Source organism: Chinchilla lanigera, unplaced genomic scaffold (assembly GCF_000276665.1).
Source record: "Chinchilla lanigera isolate Chin_1 unplaced genomic scaffold, ChiLan1.0 scaffold00004, whole genome shotgun sequence".
NCBI lineage: Eukaryota > Metazoa > Chordata > Mammalia > Rodentia > Chinchillidae > Chinchilla > Chinchilla lanigera.
In genome coordinates this window covers 30,077,612-30,093,540 of record NW_004955405.1, presented here as the reverse complement: position 1 = coordinate 30,093,540, position 15,929 = coordinate 30,077,612, and positions in this window count along the sequence as shown.

Below are 15,929 nucleotides of genomic sequence, written 5' to 3'. Positions count from 1 at the left end.
ATCCCCAGTATGGGGGTGGCGGGGAGGAAAGGTGAGAGAAGATGAGATGAAGTCCTGCGAAGTCTTCGGAGGCCAGGAAGAGTCAGAGGCGTGGAGAAAGAAGTTTGAACAGTAGCTGTGGGGAGGAGTGGACTTGGAATGGGGTACGGTGGTGACTCTCAACGCGGTAGCCAATCACCTGGATTTTAAGAAATACGAATGCTTACCTCCTGGGTTACTGAACTAGTAGGTTTGGGTTGGCATCCAGCTACTGGTGTTTTTAAAATCTCCCAGGCGGTTCCAACGACAGTGCTGCTGAGAAATGCTGAAAATAATTGCTAAATAACACTGGAAGGCTGTTTTGATTATTCCAATTTACATAATTTCCACTGGCTTTTAAACTTTTTCAGTACTGAGTGTCAAATTCAGGGGTCCTGTACCACTGAGCTATACCCCAGCCTCTTTAATTTTTTTTTATTATTATTATTGTTATTGCTATTATTTTGTTTTGACACAGAGTCTCACTAAGTTGCTGAGGCAGAACTTGAACCTGTGATCCTCCTGCCTCAGCCTCTAGAGTGCTAGGATTACAGGATATGTTCAGTTCTATAACTTTTTGTGCATCCATTTGTGATAGGTGAATGTAAGAACCACTACACTACGGAAACTACCCATGTTCATCCGCTTGTTTGTTCAAACACACTATTAAGCACCTACATGGGTCAGTGACTTTGTACACAGTGAAAAAGTCATCTTAGTGCATTGTTACTATTTGGCTCCCATGTTGTGGATTAAATCCTTCTCAGGATTTAAGTGTCATAAAAGTTAAGATATTTGGATATTTGCTATATATTATTGAAACTTTATGATGCTTGTAAACGGTGGACCTTGTTATAGCCCACATTTTATAGGGGAGATTGAGGCACAGAGAGCTGATATAATTTGCCTAACGTCACACAGCTGGTATCTGCCAGAGCTGGGCAGCTCCAGAGAGAGTGGTAGCTTTAACCACAAAGAAAGCCAGGCACTGTGGTGCACACCTGTGATCTCAGCACTTAGGAGTTCATCTTTCTCTCATGCATTCTTATCAAGTGTTCCACATTTCAGTAGATAATGTACACTCCATTATAATTTCCTATTTATTTATTTATTTATTTATTCATTCATTCATTCATTCATTCATTCATTCATTCATTCATTTATTGAGACCAGGTCTCACTATGTAGCCCAGGCTGGTCTCAAACTTGCAGTGATCCTCCTGCCTCAGCCTCCCTAGTGCACCACCATGCCTGGCTCATCATCAAATTACTGTCAGCCAGTATTATTTCATGGCACATTTTCCCAGGCCAGTACTGACAATGATCAGTCAAAGACACTGATGTCTTCCTTTTGCTTCATGGTGATGAGAAGACTGACCCAGTAGATCCTGTGAAGGACACAACTCTGGTCTCTTTGGAAGCTTAGAGCTGAGCCTGGCTGCACAGTGGGTCCTTGTCCTTCTGGTCCTGTGTTTGGGGACCCAGGAAGCCTTTATCCAGGCTCCTCAGGTGTCTGGGGTTGGAGGCTGGTGGAGCAGGACATGGCCTCCCTCTTCCTCTACTCAGTCTTTCCTTCACTCACATGCACTTCCCAGCTCACATGCCAGGGGCGTGAGGATCGCAGGTGTCTCAGCATCAAGGACCTGCGGCGCAGCGCAGGACAGGGGCGTGGGAGGAATGGGCTAGAGAAGACGGCTCCTATGTGCCTGTGGAGGGCGCTGCTTGGTTTATTCTCTTTTGTTTTGTTCCCACTGTTCCCTTGATCTGCAACTTCATTTTTAACTTCCAAAAAACTCTTTTATTTATTTATGTATGTATTTACTTATTTATCTATCTATTAATTAATTATTTATTTATTTTGCCTCTGCTGTTTCTTCTTCATAGCACTTTGATCTTGTTTTATTGATGCATTTCTTCCTTCCTCTGTCGGGGGGTCTTGGGTTCTCCCTGTACTTCCTGTTTCCGAGAGCTGCTGGGGTCTGTTGTGTGTCTTGCTGTCTCTGCCCACAGAGGCCTGGTCCCCTCTGGCTCTGCGTTCCTCCTTGAGCACGAGCTGCTGCAGACCCCAGAGGGCTCCCCCTCTGCCGGTGGCTGCTGTGGGACGATCAACCAAAGGGGGCTTGAATACAGAGAAGCGGCCAATCTCTGTTGCGATTGGGTTTCTCTGGATAGAAACCTCATCATTCCTGTTTCTGGGGCAAAAAGGGCCTGTCGTGGTTACTTTCTCTCGCTGAGACAAAATATCTGACACCCAAAATTAAAGAAGGAAAGGTTTATTTAGCTCACAGTCTGTGGAGATTTCAGTCCATACTCGGCTGGCTCCAAGGCAGAGTTGCACATGGCAGAGGGCAACAGTTCATGGCGGTGGAAGACAGCAAAAGCCGCAAGAGTGAAAGGGAGGAGTGGCTGAGGGAAGCAGCCTTTTTCCCTCCTTACACTGTATGCAAACTACCCGTCCCAGGGCAGGTGTAGCGCTCCACCCATAATTCCAACAATGGACCATGAATCAATCATTACTCTAAAACCACACCCCATGACTGCATGAGACTTTGGGAGGACATGCAGACACAAACCGTAGCAGGGCCTCCCTACCAAGAGATTGTTTAGGGATATTTGGATACCCCGTGCTCACTGACTAAGCATTCTGAACACAGGTCTTTTCAGGCACCCCATACTCAGTTGCAATACTAATAAAGGCAAGGTCTCATATATCATTTCATCTATCCACTTCATACTGCTTACCTAATCCTCTCAATGACCCTATAAGATAGATTTTTTTTTTTTTTTTTTTTTTTTTTTACTATTTTCTTTTTTAGTATCAGGAATCGAACTCAGGGCCTTGAGCTTGCCAGGCAGGTGCTGTGCCGCTGAGCTACGTCCCCAGCCCAAGATAGATATTATTCTTATCCCAGATTCTTTTGAAGAGGAAAATGAGGCATAAAGAGACTGAGTAACCAGCCTGAGATCACACAGTTACTAAGCTGTAGAATCAGGATTTGAACCCAGGACTCTTAATGGATGATATATTTCTGTGTTACTGCTTCCTTGATAGGAGAACAACACAGGCTGGTATTTGGACAGCGTTATGAAGGGATTTTGTCTGTTTTATGCACTATTATACACTCAGATCCTAGCACAGTTCAAGGCAATACATTTTGGTGGAATGAATTTATAGTATCTTTCCTACAGAAATGGGACTCACCTCTCCTGGGAGTGGGCTATCTATACAAGGGTCTCTCTCTCTCTCTCTCTCTCTCTCTGTGTGTGTCTCTCTTTCTCTGTCTTTCTCTGTCTCTCTGTCTCCTTCTTTCTGTCTCTCTCTCTGTCTTGCTCTGTCCTCTGTCTCTCTGTCTCTCTCTGTTTCTCACTGTCTGTCTCTGTCTCTCTCTCACTCACTGTCTCTCTCTGTCTCTCTGTCTCTGTTTTTCTCTCTCACTGTCTCTCTGTCTCTCAGTCTGTTTGTCTCTGTCTCTCTCTCTTTCACTCACTGTCTCTCTCTGTCTCTCTGTCTCTGTTCCTCTCTCACTGTCTCTCTGTCTCTGTTTCTCTGTCCCTTCCTCTCCTTTTTGCAGTGGTGGGAATAGAACCCAGAGCCTTGTGCATGTTAGCCAAATGCTCTATTTTTGCATCCATTTTTGTGATACTAAAGATTAAGTTTTGCAGAGTCACACCCCCAGTCCTTTAAAAATTAAAAAAAAATTGATACAGTGTCTCACTAAGTCATGAAGTTGTCCAAACTGGGCTCACATTTGCAATCCTCTTGCCTCAGCTTCCCCAAGTGCTGGAATATCAGGTGTGCAACACAACTGGCTGGGACTCGAGTCCAGGACCTTTACACTGAGTTATATCCCCAGCCTTTTTCTTTTGAGATAGGGTCTTGCTAAGTTGACCAGGGTGACTCCTAACTCTCCCTCCTCTTGCCTTAGCTTCCCGTGTGGCTGGCGTAACACCGTGCCCGACGTCCTCTTGTTTGTCACCGTTCATCTTTCCTTTTGGGCTGAGGTCAGAGAGTAGATCTGAGGCTGAAGGAGAAGTGATAAGGGATACTGTACTCATAACGGGCTCATAAGCTCATTCTTTATTCAAAGATCGTTACTATTACTTAGTGGGAGGGAGCTTATTTAATTTTTCTCAATATTGTGCACCATGAATCAGAATTCCTGTTAGTGTCTACGATCTGAAGTTCAGAAACCACCTTTGACCCCCGTTTCCCATTAAAAATAATTTCCCAATCATTGTTCTCCTCACAGAATGGCCCTTAGTTGACAATGAATACTTAAAGCATGTGTTTCCTGAAATGAAATGAAATGACCGGAGGACTGTGGCAATACACTTGTTTTACATGTTTGAATGGAAAAAATTCTGAGGCATATTTCAGGACTTTATTGCCATTTTGACAATCTATCTAGAAACACTTTTTTAAAAAATGGGTCCCTGCATAATTAGAACCTGAAGCTTTATTGCCAGTGTCACTAATATTTATTATAGACTATGGAGCAGAAATAATTGCCTTCTATTTTGTTTGTTTGTAAACCCAAACTTCTTAATAGGTCATATATTTATATATATATATATTTTTTTCTTTTTTTTTTGTTTTAGACAGGGTCTTGCTATGTAGTACAAGCTGGCCTTGAACTCACTATGTAGTCCAGGCTGGCTTCAAACTCGTAGCAATCCTCCTGCCTTCTCCTTCTGAGTGCTGGGATTACAGGTGTGTGCCACCACATCTGACTTAGGTTACATTTAAGAAAAACCACTTAATTTTTTTTTTTTTTTGCTTGCTTTATAAGAATGGTGACAGTAGTTTTTTCATTTTAGCATTATTAAAGAAAGCAATTCATTGGAAGTAAATATAATATAACGGGTAAATGGAACAAATTCTTAAAAGAAAGCAGCAGCTGTCAAGAATTGCTTGGTTGTGAGTTGCATAAAACCATTCCATCTGTGTTAAACAAAACAGGAAGTTGCATGGAAGAGAACGGAAGCCCAGTGCAGAGAGGACAAGAGATGACTGAAACTAGGAACCTGAAAATCAGGGCCTGAGTTTGCTCTCCGTCCCTCCCTTTCTCCTTCCCTTCTTTCCTTTCCTGGCTTCCTTCCTCCCTGCCATAGTATTTAAGCACCTCCTAAGACAGGGCAGGGCCCCATGGAGCCGGTGGAGAAATAGCAGGCAAGAACCCTCTTATCAAACAGCTTCTAGTCTCACAGGAGATAAACATGAAGCAAGTCTAATTCAAACAAGCAAAAGCTGTGTTCTTATTAGTGAGTAACCCTAAACTTTGTTGCTCCCTTTTTCTCATTTTCTTTCTTTCTTTTGTGACGTTCAGTCCAGGGCCTTGTGCACGCCAGGCGAAGGTTCTACCGCTGTGCCAAACCCAGCCCCTGAGAGTGAGATGCTGTCATAGCCATGCTTGACAGTAGATGTGAAACGGTGCAGGCACAGAGGAAGGTCTCGGGCACAGGGCTGAGAGAGAATTAGAATAGAGCGGCGAGGACTTGGTGGGGACTGGAGGCTGCTGTGAGGGGCGTCTTCATGGAAGCTGAGACCTGAACGCCAAGAAGGAGCCAAGCACAGGAAGACAACAGTGCCAGCGACCAGACTGAGGGCTCTAGCGAGAAGTGATCGGGAGCGCTTGAGCTACAGGTTGGGGGCCAATGGCTGGGGTGTGGTGGTCAGTGAGAGCTGATGGGAAGGGGACCAGAGACCAGGCAGGGGCTGTGAGGTCGGGTCTGAAGAGCATGGCTTTGTGCAAAGCACTATTGGAAGCCCTTGGAATACACTGAGCAAAGAAGTGGCTTGATGTTTTGGGGAAAGGTTAGGAGAATCAGCCCAGGGATGCTCTAAAACTGAGCTACACCACCAGGTCCCCTCCCATCATCTGCTCCTTTTCTGAAGCATGGTCTTGCCAAGTTGCTCAGGCTGGTTTTGAACTTGTGACCCTCTGGCCTCCTGAATCACTGGGATTATAGGTGTGTGGCACATCACTCAACTCTTGTTTACTTTTTCTTTTTTTTAGATGACCACACTGCACTGTGATGTGCTTATGGTTGAAAAACAAGTTTGCAATTTTTACTGATCTGTTTTTTGCTGTGATTATTTTTTTAAAGTCCTTATTTTTACAAGATGAAACCTTATGCAACCATCATATCATTTATAGACCAAATGGTATGTCTGAGATTTGCCTCAAAATTAGAGCTAGAGGTGAAACAGGGCTGGCCGTGACTGGGTACTTATGCACGGTACTTCTACTTTTGTGTCTGTCTGAACTTTCTAAGTAATAAAAATGTTAAAAATAAACAAGATGAACTACAAAGGCTCCCTCTGCCTGCAGCTGTGTGGAGATTACAATGTAGAGGGGTAAAGAGCAGGAGACCAAGTAGGCCAAGCCTACCCGGGTTGCAGTAATGGGTGTGGTTAGGTTGTGCGGGGTAGACAGAGAGAAGCAGATGGATTTGGTACATGTTCTGTAGCTAGTGCCAGCGGGGCACACTGATAGACTGGGGGGGGCACGGTGTGTGAGGAGAAAAGGGGAACCGGTGGGGACTTCACTGTTTAGCTTATCAACTGGTTGGTTGCTAAAATGCTAATGACCTTGATAGAGAAGACATAGGAAGGGAGGGAGGTGTGAAGGAAGAAATGCTCTCTCGGCTAGTGGGACTCCTGTGAGCAATCACTGCACAAACTCTCCCTGCGCAGCTAAGGTGCTGGTCTCCTGTCTTCAGAAAGAGCCAAGGGCCATGATACCACCCAGAGGAAGAAGCACACACACCAGTTCGTTCTGCTTTTCCTCCTATTCAAAGTCTTCAGAGTGGCTGAATTCAATAGGAGAAGATATTTCCTCCCGGCAGCTATAGGGAGGAGATGTTGCCTACGACAAATCAGAACACAGACTGACTAGGACCCCTACGCGCGCAGTAAAAGTCCCCCAGGAACCACACATATCCAGAAGTGCTCTGCCGTTCTCCAGGCTCTTCTAATGAGCACAAAGTCCAGACAGTGAGGGAGGCTGTGGGAGCTCGGGTAAACACCTCTTGCAGTAACTGCCTCACCCACATCCCGTTCTTTTATAGCTTGGGCCCACCCATGACCTCGCCTCCCCGCTGAAGCTCATGGGACCCGAAGTGTATGCCCCCTCGGGTGTCTGTCCTGGCATCCTCTCAAAGACTGGCGTTAGGAAACTCCTGCTCCTTGTGAGTGCCTAACAAGGGAAAATCCTGGAGAAAAAGTCAGTCTTGGGGAGCTGGGGTGGGAGCAGAGCAAAGCAGTCTCAGTGAGAAGAGAGACTCAGGGCACCACAAACCTCACCACAGGCGCATCTTTGCGACGCGTCCCCGGCCCATCCTTGCCCATCCTTGGCATTTCCGCCTCCTTATTTCCAAGTGCACATTCTCTCTTCAAAGCCCAGCCTCCCACGCCCACTCCATCCTTCATTTGAGTCTTTCATTCTATTCCCAATGGGTTTCCCCTTGACTTCACTCGGATCATTCCCATAAGACGCAGTACTATTCCCACCTTTAGAAAACAAAACTGCTTTCACTTCTGTCACTGTCTTGCAGCACTCCTCCGAGATACCCATTCCCTCCTTCCCCAGGCTTATTTTGTTACAGCACCGCAAAATGCAGAGAGGGAGACAGGAAAGGAGGGAAAGCAGCTGTAAGGGTGCGTTACCAAACTGACTTCCTCTCAGGGTCAGGCGTGAATGGTCGCTGCGTCTCCCAGGCGCTTCCTAAAGAGCCACCTGGATGACTTCATCTCAAGACCAGCTGCCCCAGGGGAAGAGGGGCGAAGTATCCACTGGTTCTCATCTGGATTGGTCGGAGGTTTGTTCACCCCATGGCTTGCTAATTTCCCCTCATACTGCAGTGGCGCCTACGTAGGCAGTGAATGGGCCTCTCTCATCAATAAGGAATCTTCACAGTGGAAAATGGTAGACATGTTGAAGCAGGACTTTCTCAGGTTGTACCCACAAAAAGTCAGCAGGAGCCCACAAGAGGAAGCACAGGGGCAGAACAAACACACGAGGCTCCATTCGAGCATGTGGAGGAGCTCCTAAGGGGAGTGAACAGCACCCCCACCCTCTCTGACCTGCGTGGCGTCTCCACACGAAGCGCTGAGAGGCACAGAAAGCTGAGCAGCCCACTGCGGGTTGTGTGGGGCAGTCTCTTCCGGGCCTGTGCTCCTGGCAGCACGGGGTGAAAGGAGCTCAGAGCTTCATGAGTCAGTGTCTTGGCCTTTACTACTGCGAACAAGAATCCCAGTCACAGCCAGGCTAAAAGAATTTTGTCAGGAGCAAGGGGTTGAAGTCAGATATCGAGTGGACCCTCCACATGCCACCTCCTGAGTGACCATAGGACCTGGTGGTTGTTGCCAAGCGTCGGAGAGATTTGGTGCAAGGCCTTTGACCGGGGGCCTGGCACCAAGCAGATGCGGCAGGGGGAATAATGGCTGTAATGTTGGAAGGCCCTGTTGGCATACAGTGCAGCCCTCCACCTCCGGTGCAATGGAAAAGGAAGCCATCTAGGGTGTGAGGTGCCGGGGGAGGGAGCACGGAATTTTGGAACTCTGAGGCAGAGTTTGGTTCAAATCCTAAGTTAGCTTCTTGGGTCCTCGGGGGAAGTTACATGGCTAAACCTCAGTTCCCCACCTTGAAAAGTGGCATAATGATGTTTTTGCTTCATGAAGTTGTAAGAAACGGATCAAGCCCCAGGCCCGACAGGTATTCATTAGCAGATGGCTGTGATGGTGAATCCTAATAGAGAACATCGCTGCGCACATAACAGAGACTGTGTAGCCGAGGGGGAAGGGTGGCCGCCTACATTCCTGACATCGCACCAAGTTAGTAATTACCCGCTGTGTGAGGGCAGAGGCTGACCTTGCCCCAGTCTGAGTTCCGATGATTCAACAAAGGACGTTAGATCTGCCATAACAAGGGCCCCTTTCAAACCTATACAAGTTATTAATAATCCTGGACACTAGATTAGTGTCATTTTTTTTTTTTTCATTTTGTCTTGGACATCCTACCCTTTTGTTAAAAGTAGTATATACTAAATTCCCATTACAAAAAGACTTCTTTTCTTTTTCTTGCTTTTTTTCAGGCTTGGTAAAATAGTTCTCGAGTTTGTTCAAAGTTCATGGGAACGGCACCACAATGATTCGTTCTTGCCAAAATTGCTTGAAATTGCTTAAGTGGAGTTGAGTCACACGGAAATAATCAGATAAATCAAGACCATGGCACACTCTGTAAGACAATTGCCCCACATTCTTCAAAAAACTTGAAAAACAAAATAAAAATGACAAGGTTGGAGATAAGTAGGCTCAGATGGAAAGAGAATAAATATACACGATAGCAAAATTCATTATATGAACCTTGAAAAAACATGGTAGCTACTCACAAAGGAAAAAAAATCCATCTGTGTAATACATTATTAGACAACTGGGGAAATTTGATTATGAACTATAAATCAGATAATATATTGAATCAATAGTAAATTCCTTGGGTATGACAGTGCTATTGTGGCTATATAAGAAAATACTCCTTATTTTTAGGAGATACAAGTGTAAATATTTCAGATTGCAATATCATGATTTCTGTAACTTCCAAAAAGATAGACAAAAATATATAAATGTGCATATATATAGATATCTATATATCTATATATATATATATATCTACACACACGCAGATACAAATATATAAAGAGAAAGCAAATCTTTGGAAAATGGAAAATGAAAATGTTAACTATTGGTTGATCCATGTGAAAAGTTTGTAGGTGCTCATTGAACTGTTCTTTCCACTGTGGGTCTGAAACATTTCAAAATAAAAATCGAGGGAGGAAATATCAAGGGAGGAAAACAGGTAGCCAACCTGCAGGTCTTCCTCTCGCAAACGTTCTGCTGGGGGCGAAGCCCTTGAAGCAACGTTGCGAAGACAATTGGTGCCACCATCCTTATGAGACTGAGAGCTCACCCAGACAGAGAAGATGTACCAGCCCTGGCCAATGCTCACTTTGGGACATGCTCCCCTCTTTACAGGCCTGTGGCTGAAAGGCTAGATTGGGAGAGAGAGAGATGTGGAGAGAAGCCCTACTATAAAAATGCATCTGTGCAAGGTTAGTAGAAATCTCCCCTGCCTATGTGGTGAGCACTCAGAAGTCTAGGGTAAAAGGCTTCTGAAATTTTCACTTGGAATTATGGGAGAAAATGCCACTTATTTTCGTACTGTATGCTATATGAATTATGTATCTCAGGAGGAAGGTATCTATTTCTTTTTAAGAATGGATTTGTTAAGGACAGATGGGGCCTGGGGTCATTCTATTTGGAGCTTAATTATCACGTGCTGGAGCACTCTGAGATCTTAATGACTTGATTTCTTCATATCCACCGGTGTCAAATTTAAAACCGACCACACAAAGTGTTGGGGGCAAAAAGTAGCCCAGTAAACAAACTTATTAATAGAAATGAAATCCCACATGTACAAGTCAGTGGGGATATTAAATTCCTGTGATAAGTTAACACGGATTAAGCAAAACTTTTTATAGTCTAAGTTCTTAGTATCAAATTTTGAAGCACAGCAACATCTAATACTATAATTATTTATATTAACCATTTCTAATAGTGTGCAAATGTTTCTAAAGTAATATGTTAAAGGGAAACATCGATTTGCTCCATATATAATTATTGGACACCTATCTGGCTCCTAATATGGGAATAAAGCCCCACGTGCCTTCCTGGTGTCTTCACTACGGTCGAGGTAGACTTGAGTGGTTATATGATGAATTATAAGGGCAGTGATTGTTACCCAAGAATAGTCTGCGGGTCTGACCCCTGGAATAGCTTAGATTTTGTGACTCTCAATAGTGACAGAAAATTACTAGATTTAAAACTAGTTTTCGATAAGTTTGTAGCTTTTCTGCATTTCTTCCTTGTACAAAGGCTATGGGGAAGCTTTAAATAAAGTTTTTTAGATCACTTCTTAACATACTGGTGATTGGTATTTTTATACTCTCACTTAAGTCCTCCTCCTCCATTCCAGACAGGGTGAACAGCAGGATTGAGATTTTGTGTGCGTGTGTGTGTATGTGTGTGCGTGCGCGTGCGTGCACGAGACAGCGAGTGGGAAGAATGAACTGGACAATCTGCATGGTCCCATCAGTATGGCTACACAGGTCAGTGGTTTCAGGCACCAACATGAGAGTCAGATTCTTGAGTTAAAGTCTAGGCTCTGCCCCTTGGTAGCTGTGTGGTTAAGGAAGGTAAACTACTTAAGATTTTCTAATCCCATAGCCCTTCTCCATTTGCCTGATGTTCTAAATAAAATGACGCAGGTGGAAGCGCTTGGTGGACAGTAAGTTCTCCCTAGATTTTAACTATTCTGTGGTTACTGTAAGTATTACTGTTGGTCTAGCTGATCATTCATAACCTATCCTATTCTGGGCAGGCTCACTGGCTTTTTATTCTTATTTCTGAAGTGGAATGCAGACACGTGTTTGAATTCAAACCTAAGGCATTCATCTTCCAGCCTGGGGTATATGGTAATTAAAGTGATAATCTCATAGAAGTAAAAAACATGAAACTCTACCTGCTGTATGAAAACTCAAATTTGGTATAAGAATGGATGTTTAAGTGTATCAGAAATTAAAATGTGGAAGTATAAGTTATTTAAGAGACAAACATGAATTTGGGAACTGTCATTTTCCTGAATGAACATCTACGTAGTAGATTGAGACCCTTGTGAGACTAATTAAATTTGCTTCAAGTCCACTGGGATTTTTCTTAGTGATTCACTAAGCTTCAAGTCCACTGGGATTTTTCTTAGTGATTCTGGAAAATCTACATCAATGTGCTTTAATTTTTTTTTTTTTTTTAAATGCTGAGGAGTGTGGCAGAGATAGATAGTTGTCACAATATTTATTTCCCCTTCTTTTTTGGTTAGAGAATCCTGGTTTTCATTTAGACCCGTGCTACTCAGAATAAAGACCACAATATTCCAGGCTCCTTCGTGGTTAGAAGTAGTCATGTGACTAAGTTCTGGCCAAAGGGCTATGAAAAGCTATAAAAGCCTGGAAAGCAAGGTGTATTTTTCTTCTGTTCCCCCTTCTATTAGCTGGATGTGGATGTTGTGGTGAGTCACATGGATCATGCACATAAGGGTAATAGTCTAAGAAGGGTAGAAGGAATATGAGCTTGTGACACTATGGAACAACCCAATTATATGAATGAGAAATAAACTTCTATCTTGTTTAGGTTGTGATTACTTGTGTTCCATGATTGCAATTGTGTCCACAACCTAAATAGACAGAGGTAAGAATGATGTGTCAATAGAAATAGCCCCTCCATCTAAATCTTTTGTCTTCAGTCCTAGAAAAATGCTGACGTGTGTGTATGTGTGTTTTTCTTCTTTGTGTAAGTGTTCATTCATTCATTCAATAATGCAGTATTTATATTGAGGAGACCCAACAATCTCATCAGGCACAAGCTCATATATACCTCTGTATATCGGTCCCAATTCTTCCCTTAAATGAACACATTTATAAATAGCTTCAGTAGTGCTGTGGTGGCTGCCTTGAAGTTCTGAATCAATTCAACACACTGTCTTTTCATTTTGACTTTGAGGAAGAGCCAGAAGTTGCATGGCGCCAGATTTGGTGAATAAGGTGGATGAGGACGCACTGTAATGTGTTTTTGAGCAGCTTTCCATTGGATAGCCCTTGAAAGGAAGATTTACTGTATTTTTTAAAAACGAACTTTGGAAATATGAAACAGGACTCCCTGCTTTAGAAGGTAACCGAATGGTGAGTGTACTCGAAGCAAGGTGAAGTGTTTGAGGGGGATGCATGACAACGTGTCTTATTGTAATAAATTTTAAAAATGTAATCATTTTCTATTTTTTGATCACCCCTTATTGGTTAGAATCTGAAACTCTAGAGCACTTTATGGTCGTATGAACAGGATAAAAAGCAAGAGAAAGCTTCTGCAAGCCTAATGGCCTCCCTTTGTATTATGAATCCATGAGTAACCCAGGAAGTAGCGTCTCTGGAAAGACAAGCAGTGAGAACTGACTTCCTAGGGGCTTCTGCACTGTCTGCGGAGCACCTACGCCCAGGCTGTCTGTCAGTTCAGAGCAGCCTTCAGCTCTGCGCTGGTACCCACCTCCCAGAGTTATGCCCTGCTCAGAGGAGGCCTCTGTCACCTCCCAAACCTGACCGTCTCTCATCCCTTGTGTGAGGCGGGCAGCCAGCATCGCTGCCCCAGTTTCATAAACAGAGCAACTGAGTCATTTTCCTATTGTTACCGGACCAGAGTCACCCGCTGAGTCATTCTGCGGTCCTAGAACTGGATCCCAATGCTTGTTCCTGGCGACAGGGACAGAGCTGAATTCCTTCAAGGGTTCCAGAGGAAGCTGGCACCGGAGGGTTCAGAGAGCAGCACATTGACATGCAACTGAATCAAAAACAAGGATCAACTCTCTGGACACCTGCAGGCCTGAAAAAGAAAGGGGAGAAAATACATACTTGTCACATCATTATCACCATCATGCCGGGGTTCCTAACCGCTCGCCAAATGTCCTGTAAATTCTCGAGTTCATGCGTTCTTCATCTTGTAAAAGAGTCATTTATGTGAATTTGTATCTGAAAGGAAATTAAATTTATTTCCTTCTCTTCACAAAAGAATCTTCAAAGTATCTGGCTGAGAAAAAAATGAGCTCACTTATGTGATAAAATTAGAAACGCCAGCCATTCCAAACACAAGCTGTTCACATCTAGTAAGATGGTGCTTTTCATGTAGCATTTTCTGCATCGCTTAGAATTTCCCAGTTTCTGCCTTCTATTTCTCTTTGCATCCCATGCCACTCGCTTCATCTGTCTCCTCCCGATGCTCCCAGGTAAGCAGCAAAGGAGGTGAGAACGGAAAGGTGGCTCTGCTGGTGTGCCCTTGGTTTTAAAAGTAGCTCCAGCATCAATCTGAGGGCAAGTTATAGCTTTTGAACAGTAGGCTTGGTGATTTTATTCTTTGTTTCAGAGCTATGGGAGAAGAGGCAGTTTTGGAAAGCAGAAAAAAGCTTTCCCACAGAGAATCAGGAGCCCCCAGGACTGTCTTAGAATTGTCACCTGCACTCACCCTCAGTACCTCCCCAAGACCCCATGAGTTGTTCCCTGAAGATGGGTCTTGGGAATCTGCAGTTTTACAGCTGCCCTGAAGTTGTTAAAGCCATGAAAGCTGGAGTGTCTGTTCTCTGAGGTATCCTCGGGCGATCTCCAGGGGCTCTTGACACCCCCCGCCCCATGTATGCATAAAGTGTGAGGTTGTGCACAGGTATTTTCCTAGGGGAGGTCCCGGAAGGGGTCTATGACTCCAGGAAAGATTAAGGCCCAAACAGTGGCAAATAAATGTAGGAAAAAAGTCCAGTCTTACTAGGAATCAGAAAAACATGAGTTAGACCAGGATTATCACTTTGCACCCATACATTTTTGAAAAACCAATGGTGGCTGGCAAAGATGTAGAAAATAGGGATTATCATAAACTGGCCTTTGCCCAGGTGCTTTGAGAGCAGCTAGCAAACCTTAAAATACATTTTCTTTACCACCTGGGAGATCTGCTTTTAAGTAGAGATCAACTCTTGAACACATAAACATGACATGTTTAAGGATGTTCTTTGAGGTACTATTTATCATTGCAAAAACATTGGAAACAACCTGGATAGCCATCAGTGGGAGAGAGTTTAAACAAAATGCAGTAGGATCAATGATAGAGTACTATAAAATAAATTAGAAGGAGTGATCTAAATCCATATTAATGATTATCCAAATAGTAATACCTTGTACGTAAGAAGGGTTTACTTGGCACTATTTTAAGGGCTGGTTTTTTTGGGGGGAGGGACACAAATGTAAGCAGAGTGCAGCTATAGGTTTTCTTTTAAAATTTTTTTTCTTTTAAAATTTTTATCAGTTTGTGTTTGTAGTACATTACGATTACATTCATCACAGAGAGTTGGTACAGGTACAGAACACATTTTAATGCTTTTTACTTCTCCCCCTCCTCTCTTTCCTTCTCCTGGTTCCCTTCCAATTTGCAAAAGATCTATCTCCCTGTCTCTGCATATATTAACAATAAATCTGGATCTCAAAAAAAAATATAGAGCGAAAAAAGCTCATAATAAAATGATACATTATAATGCTACATATATTTAAATCACAAGATAATACTTACATGGTTCATTGATACCTGTATGTGGTAAAATCCAAAACACAGATTTCACAAGTATTCACAAAATTCTCTAGGACTGTTAAGGAGGGATTTGTAAGAGTGGGAACACAAATATATTTTCTCTACCTCAGCCTTATAAGGTATATGCTATCTGTAAGAGACCTGTAATCAACAAACGCTTACAGAGCACTCATAAGACCAATTGGCAAGGCAGGGCAATGTGGATGCTCAAGTGCCCCACGATGGGCAGGCAAAACAGACAGAATACTAGGTAGGAGGAGCTCCTTCTGGGTAAAAGGCCTGTATGGTTCAGGCAGGACTGAGACGCAGAGAGGCTTCTTGTAGTCTTACTGCCTTAGAGCTCCCAGAGATGTCACTCCCTGGGGAAGAAATTTTAGCTTGGGGGCCACCTTGGAGAGAGTCAAAGATTGTCTCTCTCTCTCTCTCTCTCTCTCTCTCTCTCTCTCTCTCTCTCACACACACACACACACACACACACACACACACGCAAGCTAAGATCCATAACAGAGATTGCCGTTAGCTTCCTGTGACCTCAAGATTTCAATGAATCCTTCTGAAGAGGAACTGGGAAGACACTGGCCTTCTCCAGCAGGATATCTGGAAGTCTCATTTGGCTAGAGAAAAATGTATTACAAGCTCTTTAGTGATTGAGAGGAAGTGACTAACTCAACTGCTCTCAGTTCTGA